The following is a 13,414-nucleotide window of genomic DNA, read 5'->3' as shown; positions in this document are numbered from 1 at the left end:
AAATGTTGACCAGAGGCCTTGCTGGAGCCGCTCCAGGTGGATGACAGACCCTACCACCGGTGTTCACTGGGCATCCATCACTGGGACAGCAATAAGATTTCCTTATTGCAGGGTGTGACTCGGATGAACTTTCATTTCCTGGGTGTCCTCGCCACTGATCGGCCAGGAGGCTAATGATTAATTCCTCAGGCACTCTGGTTGCTTTCATCTCCTGGCAAAGCGGTGTAATACTGGTACTCAGACTGAGAGGGGCACCCCCTCCCCAAACCTCTCTGACAGGAGCTTAACTCCCCGCTGGCTGGAGAGGAATCCCGGGGAAATTGAAATTGCTAGAAATTCCAGCCAGATCAAGCACCCAGCACTGTGGAGAAAGGAGGCTCTGTCTTAGGGGCTCCTGGAACCTCTGCTGGGCCAGGCTGCCTGCCAGCACACATGGGAGGGGACTGGATATCCATCTTCAGCCTCCTGTTAAAATAATGGTAACTGATAGGGGTGCGGCCCTTGCCCTTTGCTGCTCAACCACTCACGTCTGCAAAAAACATTTTTATTTCAAACACAAAATAAAGAAGGTAGTGTACTGCGTACCATGTAGAGTGTAATGAAATACCACGTATCTATCATCTAGGTCCAATCATTATTTTTTGCAATTTTCATAATTTCCTAATTTGTAAACTTTATAGTTGTACCAAGTCTTGTTGCACCTTTCACCCCTCTTTAAAAAAAAAAAAGACTGTTTTACAGCAGTTTTAATAATTAAAAAATTTTTTTAATATTTGTTGATTTTTGAGAGAGAGAATGAACACAAGAGGGGGAGGATCAGAGAGAGAAGGGGACAGAGTATCAGAAGGGGCTCCATGCTGACAGCAGAGAGCCCAAAGTGGGGCTTGAACTCATGAACCGTGAGAACATAACCTGAGCTAAAGTTGGAGGCTTAACTAACTGAGCCACCCAGGTGCTCCAACAGCAGTTTTACGTTTACAGCAGATTTGAGAGCAAAGTACAGAGATTTCCCAAATACCCCTTGACACATCATAGCATCCCCTAACACACCCCACCGGAGTGGTACATTTGTTACAGGTGATGAGCCTACATTGACACTTACAATCACCCAAACTTTACATTACAATTCTATGTGTTTGAACAAATGTATAACGACATGTATCCACCATTATAGAGTCACACTGATGAGCCTACATTGACACTTACAATCACCCAAACTTTACATTACAATTCTATGTGTTTGAACAAATGTATAACGACATGTATCCACCATTATAGAGTCACACAGTCACTTCACTGCCCTAAAAATCCGCTGTGCTCAAAACAAAACAAAACAAAACAAAATAAAATCCTCTGTGCTCTGCCTGCCTGTTCATCCCTGCCTCACTGCTAACTCCTGTCAACCACTGATCTCTTCACTGTCTCCATAGTTTTGCCTTTTCCAGAATGTCATGTAAGTGTTTGGGGGCACAAGTCAACCCCCCCCCATATGCCCTTTTGGCATATCAATTATTTTAAATTATTTAAGAAATAGCCAGTGCAAAAAAGACACTTGGACCCTCCTTTGTCTGCCTGAAAGTAGGAAATAAATCTCCCATGTGAAAGGTACCCTCCCTGTACCAGGAGGTAAATAGACATCCATCCGTATGGTGAGACACAGAGAAGTGAGAGCCAGGGAAGCTTATATAAATAAACCTTGTTAGTTGTACTCATTTACTACCTCAGCCCAAATTCTGTTTAGAATTCCTTATTAATTGGAGCTCCCAGGGCGCCTGGGTGGCTGAGTTGGTTCAGCGTCTGACTTCGGCTCAGGTCATGATCTCACGGTCCGTGGATTCGAGCCCCGCGACGGGCTCTGTGCTGACAGCTCAGAGCCTGGAGCCCGTTTCAGATTCTGTGTCTCCCTCTCTCTCTGCCCCTCCCCTGTTCATGCTCTGTCTCTCTCTGTCTCAAAAATAAATAAACGTTAAAAAAAAAAAAATTGGAGCTCCCAACCTAAATTTTCTTTATCCTGTCAATTCCTCACAGATTATATTTCTTCATGTAAAATGTATGAAAGCTCTGTGGGGGATGCCCAGCTGGCTCAGTCAGAAGAGCATGTGACTCTTGATCTCTGGGAGTTCAAGCCCCACACTGGGTGTAAAGATTGCTTAAAATAAATAAATAAAATTTAAAAAGGGGTGCCTGAGTGGCTCAGTAGGTTAAACGTTCGTCTTTGGCTCAGGTCAGGATCTCACGGTTTACAAGTTTGAGCCCTGCATTGAGTTCTCTGCTGTCAGCACACAGCCTGCTTCTGATCTTCGGTCACCCTCTCTCTCTGCCCACCCCCCCACCCCTCTTGTGCTCTCTCCCTCAAACAAACAAACAAATAAACCAATAAACATTAAAAAAAAAAAAAAAACTTAGAAAAAAAAAGCTCTGTAGAAAACAGTATGGAGTTTCCTCAAAAAATTGAAAATAGAATCGGGGCTCCTGGGTGGCTCAGTTGGTTAAGCATCTGACTCTTGATTTCACTTCAAGTCATGATTTCCTGGTCTCCCGATTGTGAGATCAAGCTCCACATCAGACTCAGAGCTGAGCATGGAGTCTGCTTGGGATTTTCTCTCTCCCTCTCTCTCTCTGCCCCTTCCCTGCTCTCTCTCTCTAAGTAAATAAATAAACATTTTAAAAAACAAAAATAAAAATAGAATCACCATGTGATGTAGTAATTCCACTACAGGGTATTTACCCAAAGGAAATGAAAACATTAATTCAAAAAGATATATGCTCTACAATAACCAAATTATGGAAGTGTTCCAAGTGTCCACTGAGAGATGGATAAAGAAGATGTGGTATATATGCACAACAGAATATTACCCAGCCATTAAAATGAATGAAATCTTTTCATTTGCAACAACATGTATCTGGAGGGCATAATGCTAAATGGAATAAGTCAGAGAAAGACAAATACCTTATAATTTCACTCACATGTGGAATTTAAGAAACAACACAAACAAACAAAGAAAAAAAAGACACAAACAAAAAACCAGACTCTGAACTACAGAGAACAAACTAGTGGTTGCCAGAGGGGAGGTGGGGGGGACGGATTAAGAGTACACTCGTTATGATCAGCACTGAGTAATGTGTAGAATTGTTGAATCACTAATTGTACACCTGAAACTAACATAATACGGTATGTTAATTATATTGGAATTAAAATTTTAAAATGCATAAAAGCTGCATGCCTTGATCATTTCTTTGGGTCTCAATTTTATGATTCGGCCTCCACGTGCATGTAATTAAGCTTTTTTTCCTTCTGTTAATCAGACTCATGTCAATTTTATTCTTAAGTCACCTAGAAGAATTTTGAAGAATAAAGAAAAATTTTCCCTCCCCAACTGTTGGAATCATAAGGTTTGTAGACTTTTCAGTTGGCTTTATGTATGTATGTATGTATGTATGTATGTATGTATTTATGTATTTATTTATGACTTCTTTTATTAATATAATTTAAGATTTCTCCATGGCTTTTTGTGGCTTCTTGTTTGCTTGGTTTTTTTTTGGGGGGGGGGGCACTGAATAATATTCTACCGTCTGGATGTACCATCATCTAACTATCCACTCACCCCTGAAGGGCATTTTAGTTGCTTCCAAGTGTTGGCAATTATGAATAAGGCTGCTATAACCATTCGTGTTCAGGTTTTTGTGTACATTTAAGTTTTCAAGCCCTTTGGGTAAATAAATACCAAGGAGCATAGTTGCTGGAATGGGTGGTAAGAGTATGTTTAGTTTTGTAAGAAGTTGTCAAGCTGGCTTGCATGCCACCAGCAGCGAGGGCTCCTATTGCTCCAGGGTGTCACCAGCATGTGGTGGGGTCATTTGGCCATTTTAACAGAAGTGTACCTCTGCATTTTATTTTATTTTATTTTTTAAGTTTATTTATTTATTTTGAGAGAGAGAGAGAGCACGAGAGGAGGAAGGCAGAAAGAGGGGGGAAGAGAGAGCATCCCAAGCTGGCTCCTGTGCTGTCAGCGTGGAGCCCAATGGGGGGCTCGAACTCATGAACTATGACATCATGACCTGAGCTGAAACCAAGAGTCGTACACTTAACCGACAGAGCCACCCAGGCACCCCTACCTCTGCATTAAGTTTTTTTATTTTTGCAGAATATTTTTTTAAATCCCAGATAACATGTCACTTCTCCTATAAATATTTCAGTCTACATCTCTGAGACATTTTTAAAGAATGACTATCATCCCATTATGTAATGATGCCTAATAAAATTCACAATAATTCCTCAATATCATCCAATGGCTAGGCCATATTTTTAAAGATATCTTTTTTACAGAGGGCACCGGAGTGGCTCAGTTGGTTAAGTGTTGGACTTCAGCTCAGGTCATGATCTCGGGGTCCGTGAGTTCAAGCCCCACTGAACTGTGCTGACAGCACAGAGCCTGGAGCCTTTTTCAGACTCTGTGTTTCCCTCTCTCTCTCTCTCTCTCTGCCCCTCCCTGGCTTGCACTCTGTCTCTCTCTCTCAAAAATAAGTAAACATTAAAAATAAATGTCTTTTTTACAATTAGTTCATTTGAATCAGGATCCTGGCAAAAGTCACAGTTCACATTGGGCTGTTATGTCCCTTAAGTCTCCATAACAGTCTCCCCACCCCTTTTTGTTTAGCTTTTTGAAATATAAGTGTACATATTTAAAGTATACAATTTGATGATGAGTTTTGGCATATGCTGTGAAACCATCAACACAATCAAGATAAAGATAATGAACAGATCCTCTTTTCTCTAATTTGATATAATCCCATTCTATTTTGATTTTTTTTTTTTTAAGACACTGGATTATTTGTCCTGTTGGAGGTCTTATGTTTTGTATTTGGTCAAATGCATCCTCACCATGTCATGTAACATGTACCTCTATCCTAGATGTGACACAAACTAGTCCTCAGATCCAGAGGCTTGATTTGATTCAGGTTCATTTTTTTTTTAGGCAAAATATTTCATACGTGATACTATTTCCTGCAACATCATATCTGGAAGCAAGAAATTTATCAGCTCTATTAGAATACTAAGATTCAGTTAGTGTCACCAGATCCCCCATTATCAAGTTCTCCAGCAGCCTTTTTACCTTGTGGTTTTAGCACTTTAGATGACGGCTGCTCAGATCCATAACATTAGGGCAAACAACAAACATTTATGAAGCACTCCCATGTGCCAGGTACTCTGCTCAGCACTGGGGACACAGAAATAAATATGTTTCCTGCCCTCGGGGTGCCTGGCTGGCTCAGTTGGTAGAGCATGCAACTCTTGATCTTGGGGTTGTGAGATGAAGCCCCATGTGTGGTGTAGAGTTCACTTAAAAAAATTAAGGCGTCTTCTTCCTGATTGGTCTTTGGTGCATTCTGTCTCAGAGCTGCTGACAGCAAGAGGTCTTGAGGTAATGCCAAAACTGGGCATCCCGCCCCCAACTTCAAAGCCACGGCTGTTATGCCAGATGGCCAGTTCAAAGACATCAGTCCGTCTGACTACAAAGGAAAATACATTTTGTTCTTCTTTTACCCTCTTGACTTCACCTTTGTGTGCCCCAAGGAGACTATTGCTTTCAGTGACAGGGCAGGAGAATGTAAGAAACTTGATTGCCAAGTGATTGGTGCCTCTGTGGATTCTCATTTCTGTCACCTAAAGGGGAGCCATGCACCCAAGAAACAAGGAGGACTGGGACCCACAAACATTCCCTTGGTATCAGACCCCAAGGTACCATCACTCAAGACTATGGAGTCTTAAAGGCTAACGAAGGCATCTCGTTTAGGGGCCTCTTTATCATTGACGATGAAGGTATTCTTCGGCAGATCACCGTGAATGACCTTCCCATCGCCCTTTCTGTGGATGAGACTCTGAGAGTGGTTCAAGCCGTCCAGTTTACTGACAAGCATGAGGAAGTACGCCCAGCTGGCTGAAAGCTTGGCAGTGATAGCATCAAGCCTGATGTCCAGAAAAGCAAAAAACATTTCTCTAAGCAGAAGTGAGCACTGGCTCATTTTAGGGCCGGGCTGCAGTGGGGGGCCATGAAAACAGAATCTCTTTTGTATTATTGTCATGCTTAAAACACAAGACTTCAGACTCAGTGCAGATGTGGTACGAGACAGGACAGGCCTTTCCTTCAGGGGTTGAGGGGGCCCGCCTTTCTTCCTCTGGAGAGAATGGCCTGAGCTGTGCTACGAGGGTAGGCCAACTGATCTGTATGGTAGTGGGGCATCCCTTTGGATCTTTTGCCATTTCTATTAAACTTGAACTGAGACGATAATATAATAATAATTTTTTTTTTAAATGTGTCCTGCCCTAAGAAGCTCAGAGGCAATGAGGGATGCAGACAGGTAAACATTATCCATTTATTTATTAAATATTTATTGAATGCTAACTAGGTACCAGGCATTGTGCTAAATGTCCGTAATTGCAATATGTGGTATCATCAAGAAGATAGCTTGACAAGATTTGTCCAGGGTTACACAGTACAAGTGATAGAACTAGAATCTGAACCCAGGGCCACTGGCCTCCAAAGCCTCTTAATCTCCATGCTACGCTGCTAGGGTCAGGGCAGGCTTTATTTATAGGTACCATTTTAACTGAGAGGCAAACCTTGCTTAATTGAGCAACGATTGATCTGTCAAGTTGACCTGAAATTCCGGACCCCAGGGCAGCCGGGAGAAGGTGGTAAGGGCATGGCTGGAGCTGGTGATTGTTCAGCCAGGCTGGGGCTTCAGTGCATCAAGGGGTGGGGTGGGGTAATGATGAGAGCTAAAACCAGAGGGGTGGGCCCTGGTGGGGGTGGGGGGGGTCATGTGGTTCTCCAACCTGCCTACAGAGCAGAATGTATTATACCCATTTTCCAGAAGAGGTGACTGAGGCCCAGAGAGATGAACAACCAGGTCATAGCAGAGTAGGCTTGAGGCTGGTGATCGGGCTCCAACACCAGTATGACAAAATGGTTCCCAGCATGGAACTGGCATGGATAGGTGCTCACTGCCTGAGCCTGAATCCTGCTCCTCCACCGGCTAGTTATAAGCCTTTGAAGGAGTCAAACTCTCTTTGGGTCTTAATTTTCTCATCTGCACAAACGGGGATAACAGCAGCACCTACCTGGTTGGGTGGTCATGAGAATTGGGTGAAATAACCTAGGTAAATGTGGCAGACAGGAAGTACTAAAGGAACATTAACTATTACAATTTCCACATTTCACGATGCTCAGGGTTTCCCTCAGTGCAGTCTGTGGGCAGCGGGCTCCCTCCAGCCTCTCACGCTCTCCCAGGCCTGCTGAAAGCGGGGGAGCTCCATAGCTGGCTGTGTGCCCTCTCTTTGCACCAATGTCTTTTTACCCGGTAACTCAGGAATGACAGATAAGCTGCTGCAGAACTGCTGTCCAGGCGGGCCCCACAGACCTGTCTCCCACCTTCCAGCAGAAAAGGCCCCTTGCCTCCTCTCAGAGCCAAGGACACTACCCAGAGGGGATGGAGAGAGAAAGCCCCTCCTACTCTTACCTTCACCTTTGACAAGGCCACCCTCCAGGCTCTGCCAAGGAAATCTTGTCTCTAAAATGACTCAGCTGGCCTGGAAGGATTCTTTAGTTTCCTTCTGCCTCTAAAAACCATGACTTTGGGGCGCCTGGGTGGCTCAGTCGGTTAAGCATCCAACTTCAGCTTTGGCTCAGGTCATGATCTCCAGGTTTGTGACTTCAAGCCCTGCATTGGGCTCTTTGCTGTCACCTCGAACCACCGTTTCAGATCCTCTGTCCTCCTCTCTCTCTCTGTCCCTCCCCCCTCGCACTCTCTCAAAAATAAACACTAAAAAAAATAAAAATGAAAATAATAAAAACAATGACTTTGAGCTTCTTGAGATAGGAAATTGGGTCATGGGCCAGGTTCACGTTTCCTTCTTTTGAGGCCAGGGGTTCTCAAGTGAGTGACATTTATGGAATGCTGATGTTGCCTTTTGCTTTCAGTTTTTAGATTTAACCTCCAGACAAAGCACAGAAGACTTAATTATAGTCACAGAACAAAATATAAGTATTATGAATAATATATAACTATTAAAAATTGGGTTGGCATGCCTGGGTGGCTCAGTCAGTTGGGCGTCTGACTTCGGTGCAGGTCATGATCTCCATGTCAGGCTCTGTGCTGATAGATCAGAGCCCGGAGCTGCTTTGCATTCTGTGTCTCCCTCTTTCTCTGCCCCTCCCCTGCTTCTTGCACTCTCTCTCTCTCAAAAATAAACATTAAAATTTTTTTTCAAAATTGGATAAAAAAATTGGGAGTTGTTTGAGAGGGAAGCTGGGACGGTTGGGAGGACACCAAATCCTCATCTTCCCACAGATATTTCTATGAAGAGGGAAATTTGGGGTGAGTGGCGAGTGCACAATTACCCATTATATTATGTTTTGTAACATATATATATTTCTTCTTCTTTTTTTAAATATTTATTCTTCTAAAAAAACTCAAATATTATCTCTTTAAAAGGTAAAGAAAATATAAGGGGCACCCAACTGGCTCCGTTGATAGAGCATGTGACTCTCGATCTTGGGGTCATAAGTTCATCTGGGGCATCTGGTGGCTCAGTCGGTTAAGCATCTGACTTCAGCTCAAGTCATGATCTCACGGTTTGTGCTGACAGCTCAGAGCCTGGAGCCTGCTTCAGATTCTGTTCCCTCTCTCTCTCTGCCCCTTCCCTGCTTGCGTTCTGTCTCTCTCTCTCTCTCTCAAAAATAAATAAACATTAAAAAAATTTACAAAAAAATTATAAAAGTAAAAAAATAAAATAAAATCTGAGCCGGGGGGGGGGGGGGGACGTGCCTGGGTGGCTCAGTTAAGCAACTGACTCTTGGTTTCAGCTCAGGTTATGATCTCATGATTCGTGAGTCTGAGCCTCACGTGGGGCTCTACACTGACAGCACAGAGCCTGCTTGGGGTTCTCCGTCTCCCTCTCCCTCTGCCCCTCCCTCCCTCTCTCTCAAAAATAAACATTAAAAAAAATAAGCAAAATAAAGACAAAAAAGATTTTAAAAATCAATAAGGAAGGGCAAAAGAAAATGTAAGATATAATGAATAAAAGAAACAGATATAGGGGCGCCTGGGTGGCTCAGTCGGTTAAGCGTCCGACTTCGGCTCAGGTCACGATCTCGCGGTCCGTGAGTTCGAGCCCCGCGTCGGGCTCTGTGCTGACTGCTCAGAGCCTGGAGCCTGTTTCAGATTCTGTCTCCCTCTCTCTCTGACCCTCCCCCGTTCATGCTCTGTCTCTCTCTGTCTCAAAAATAAATAAATGATAAAAAAAAAATTAAAAAAAAAAAAAAAGAAAGAAACAGATATAGCAAAAATAAAAAATTATTTGGTCTCTGTCTCCACAAGCTCAAACTTGTTCTGACTTGCCGAGTGTCTAACCCTTTCTAGATATATCTAAAATGGATTGAAGGGGGGCGGTGGGGTGTCAGGCATGAAAAGGATGAAGGTCTGATACACACTACTGACATGGATGAACCTTGGAAACATGGTGCTCAGACAAAGAAGCCACATAGTTTATGGTTCCATTTTTATGAAATGTCCAGGATAGGCCAACCTATTAGAGAATAGGTTAGGGGTTGCCTAGGGCTAGGCAGGACTGGGGGGTTGGAGGGAAAATTGCGAGCGACTGCTAACAGGTACCGGACTTCTTTTAGAGAGGGAAGTATATGTTCTAAACTTAGATTGCGGTGATGACGGCACAACCTTGTGAATACACTAAAAGCCACTGAACTGGATGCTTGAAATGGGTGAATTGTGTGGTTTATGAATTTTATCAGAAGAGAGCTTTCTTTTTTAAGTGGGGAGGAGAATCTTGCTAAGAGTAAGCTTAGCCGAGGGGTGAATTTTGTAGCCCTATACCTCCTACATTTTCTGTTTTACAAATGGAAAAATCCAGAAACCTGTCATCCATGTACATGTATAATGGTAACAACAACAACAACAAAAATGGCCCTCATTTATGTAATACTCATTGTGTTCCAGGTACTAGTACCAGGCACTTTTCATATTATTGACTCATGCACATCTCTGAGGAAGATACTATGCTGTCCCCTCTTGAGGACGCCAAGAGGTGAGGTGATTTTCCAAGACTAGTAAGTGGCAGAGCTGTGGCAAACCCACCACGTGCCTGGTCCTGGGCTCAGCACCAGCAACACAGAAGTCCATCTGAAGGCCATCACCCCTCCACTGTCCATGAAGAATGACTCAACCAACCTTCAGTGCTAGAGACCAATCATCCCTATTTGCCAGGGATAGTGGATGTTCCTGGAGTATAGGACCCTTGGTGTTAAAACCAGGAAAGTCCAGGGGCATCTGGGTAGCTCAGCTGGTTGAGTGCCTGACTGTTTTGTTTTTTTTTTTAATTTTTTTTAATGTTTATTTATTTTTGAGACAATGCAAGAGACAGAGTGCAAGCAGCGGAGGGGCAGACAGAAGGAGACACGGAATCTGAAGCGGGCTCCAGGTTCTGAGCTGTCAGCCCAGAGCCCGACACATGGCTCGAACTCATGAACCCGTGAGATCATGACCTGAGCGAAAGTCGGACGCCTAACTGACTGAGTCACACAGGCGCCCCTCTTTTTTTTTTGTTTAATGTTTATTAACTTTTGAGAAAAAGAGCACTCACATGCAAGCAGGGGAGGGGCAGAGAAAGAGGATCTAAAGAGGGCTCAAATTCACAAACCATGAGATCCTGACCTGAGCCAAAGTCGGATGCTTAACCAACTGAGCCACCCAGGCACCTAGAGTGCCCAACTCTTGATTTGGGCTCAGGTCATAATCCCAGGGTTGTGGAATTGAGTCCTGCGTCAGGCTCTGTGCTGAGCATGGGACCTGCTTAAGATTCTCTCTCCCTCTGCCCCATGTGTCCTCTCTCTCTCTCTTTCTCTCTCTCTCTCAAAAAAAGTAAAACCAGGAAAGCCCAGGGTAAACCAGGCTCAGTTAGTCACCTTACCACAGTCAGTGAGCATGCTGACTGTCCCCTCTTGTCTTTGTGCGTGTTTGCCTGTGTATATGGACACACGTGTGCTTGTCTACTCATGGGCTCATGAAAGAAAGGGATCCATCTTGGTCCTCTCAGGGTCAGCAGTTCTCAGTGACAGTCCATGTTTTATAGGAAGGGAAAGTGAAGCTGAGAAAGACTGTGGCAAGTGGACGGAGCCTCCTGCAGGGGTGGAGACCAGCACAGAGATAAAACCTGGGCAAAGAGCAATGTCTCCATGGCAGGAAGGAACTCCAGAGTCCAGACGGAAGATGAGAGGCCTGTAATTTTCCGGAGTGACTCTCCAACTTTTCAGGCTGCATTCATTCCTCACTCACTCATCCATCCATTCATTTGGTAAACACACATCAGGCACTTAGCATGTGCCAAGAGTTTTGCTGGTGAAGGGGGTGGCTTCCTGCCCTCAAGGAGCTTTCCATTTGGGGGAATAAACGGACAACATAACCAGGCGTTTACAACCCAGGGCAATAAGAATGACATTAGTAATATTTAACAACTGGCAAACCCAGGTACCACTCAAAATAATAAACACCAGCCCTTAACACCAGAACAGGGACCCCAGGCCCTTTACCCTTTTGATTACTGGGTGGTAGGGAGGTTTGGGGGCCATGGGGGCAGGCAGCAGGTGTGGGGAGTCCTTGAGGGCCTCAGGGAAGCAGTTGATTATGAACTAATATGAAAAAATGTCAATATAGTATCTTAGCAACTAGAATAGCCGTATCAGTGACCCTATTTGGAGCGTGTGACTCTTGATCTTGGGGTCGGGAGTTTGGGCCTCATGGTGGGTGTACAGATTACAACAAACAAACAAACAAACAAACTTTAAAAATAATAATAATAAAAATTAAAAAGTAACTTTCTGGGGTGCCTGGCTGGGTCAGTCAGTAGAACATGAAACTCTTGATCTCAGGGTTGTGAGTTTGAGGCCCATGTTAGGTGTAGAGATTACTTAAGGTTACTTAAAAAAAAAAAACAAAAAAAACCTTAAAAAAAAAAAAAAGTAACTCTTCCTCTCTGGTTCCCCAGCTACTCTGTTCCTCTCCCCAAAGGCAAGTACTGTTACCATTTTTAATGTATCCTTCAGGAATAAACTACCTAATTCTACCTGTTCTATAAAGTAACCTGTGTTTTACTCAACAGCAGTTCGTGAGCACCCTATCACATCAATAAATAGAGATTTCCAATAGCATTTTAATGACTGTATACTTTTCCACTGTTAGATGCCTATAATTTTTTTTTTAATATTTATTTTGAGAGAGAGAGCAAGCATGTGCACGTGTGTGAGCAGGGGAGGGACAGAGAGAGAGAGAGAGAGAGAGAGAGAGAGAGAGAGAGAGAGAATCCCAAGTAGGCTCTGTGCCATCAGCTCAGATCCCAATGTAGGGCTCACTCTCATGTACAGTGAGATCATGACCTGAGCTGAAATCAGGAGTGGGACACTTAACTGACTGAGCCACCCAGGCACCCCGATGCCTATAATTTATTAAACTAATCCCTTTTCTGGTAGACCTGGGGGGTTTTCCAGTGATTAGTCTTATAAACAATGTTATGAGGAACTCCTTTATATATACACTTTTGATGAATCTCATGGATAGGTTTTGCCAGGGGAGTTACCGAGTCAAAGATAATGTGCATATTTCAGGGGGTTGAGCCATATATTGTGCCCACCAGCAAGAAGAGAAGGTATTGTCTTTAAGAGGTCTGGCAGCAGACCTGGTACTGTGAGGTCTTTTGTTACTAAAGCTACTTTAGAGGTTATTCATCAGCAAAGCAATGTTAACCATTCCCAGGACCTCCCTGTGGGGTAGCAGGAAACGGGGTGGCTTCTCTGGCAGAGGAAAACAAGTCTTTATTAAAATGCTATACAGCAAGAACGCTTTATTAGTACAGATTTTGGCCTTGCATTTGGGCAACTCCCTGCAGTCTGGCATGGGACTATGTCTCCTAGGAGAAGATGAGCAGGAGTTCAGGGTGTACCAGGCTCCTTACCATCAACCCTACTTCCGTTCATCACTATGCAGTTATTATCATGCAGTGGGTAAGAGTTCACACTGGAGCCAGATGGCCTGGATTAAAATCCTTGTTCCTCCACTTCCTGGCCGTGTGACTTTGAGCAAGTTTAGAATCTCTCTAGTTTCAGTTTCAGTTTGCCATTCTGGAAAATGGGGCTAATGATACCCACATCCTGGGATTGTTCTGGCATTTAAATGAGTTAGTATACAGGGGTGCCTGGCTGGCTCAGTCAGTACAGCATGTGACTCTTGATCTTGGGGTGGTGAGTTTGAGCCCGACATTGGGAGGAGAGTGTATTTTATTTAAAAAAATTTTTAGGGGCGCCTGGGTGGCTCAGTCGGTTAAGCGTCCGACTTCGGCTCAGGT

General features: G+C 43.9%; 1 pseudogene; it reads left to right on the top strand.

Annotated features, from left to right (window-relative positions):
- Positions 1-3,745: 3,745 nt before the first annotated feature.
- On the top strand, positions 3,746-6,012 carry LOC102949228 (annotated as a pseudogene).
- The last annotated feature ends 7,402 nt before the right edge of the window (positions 6,013-13,414 follow it).

This window comes from Panthera tigris, chromosome E2 (genome assembly GCF_018350195.1).
Source record: "Panthera tigris isolate Pti1 chromosome E2, P.tigris_Pti1_mat1.1, whole genome shotgun sequence".
NCBI lineage: Eukaryota > Metazoa > Chordata > Mammalia > Carnivora > Felidae > Panthera > Panthera tigris.
The sequence above is the reverse complement of the archived record's forward strand: the minus strand, read 5'-3'. Positions and strand labels throughout refer to the sequence as shown.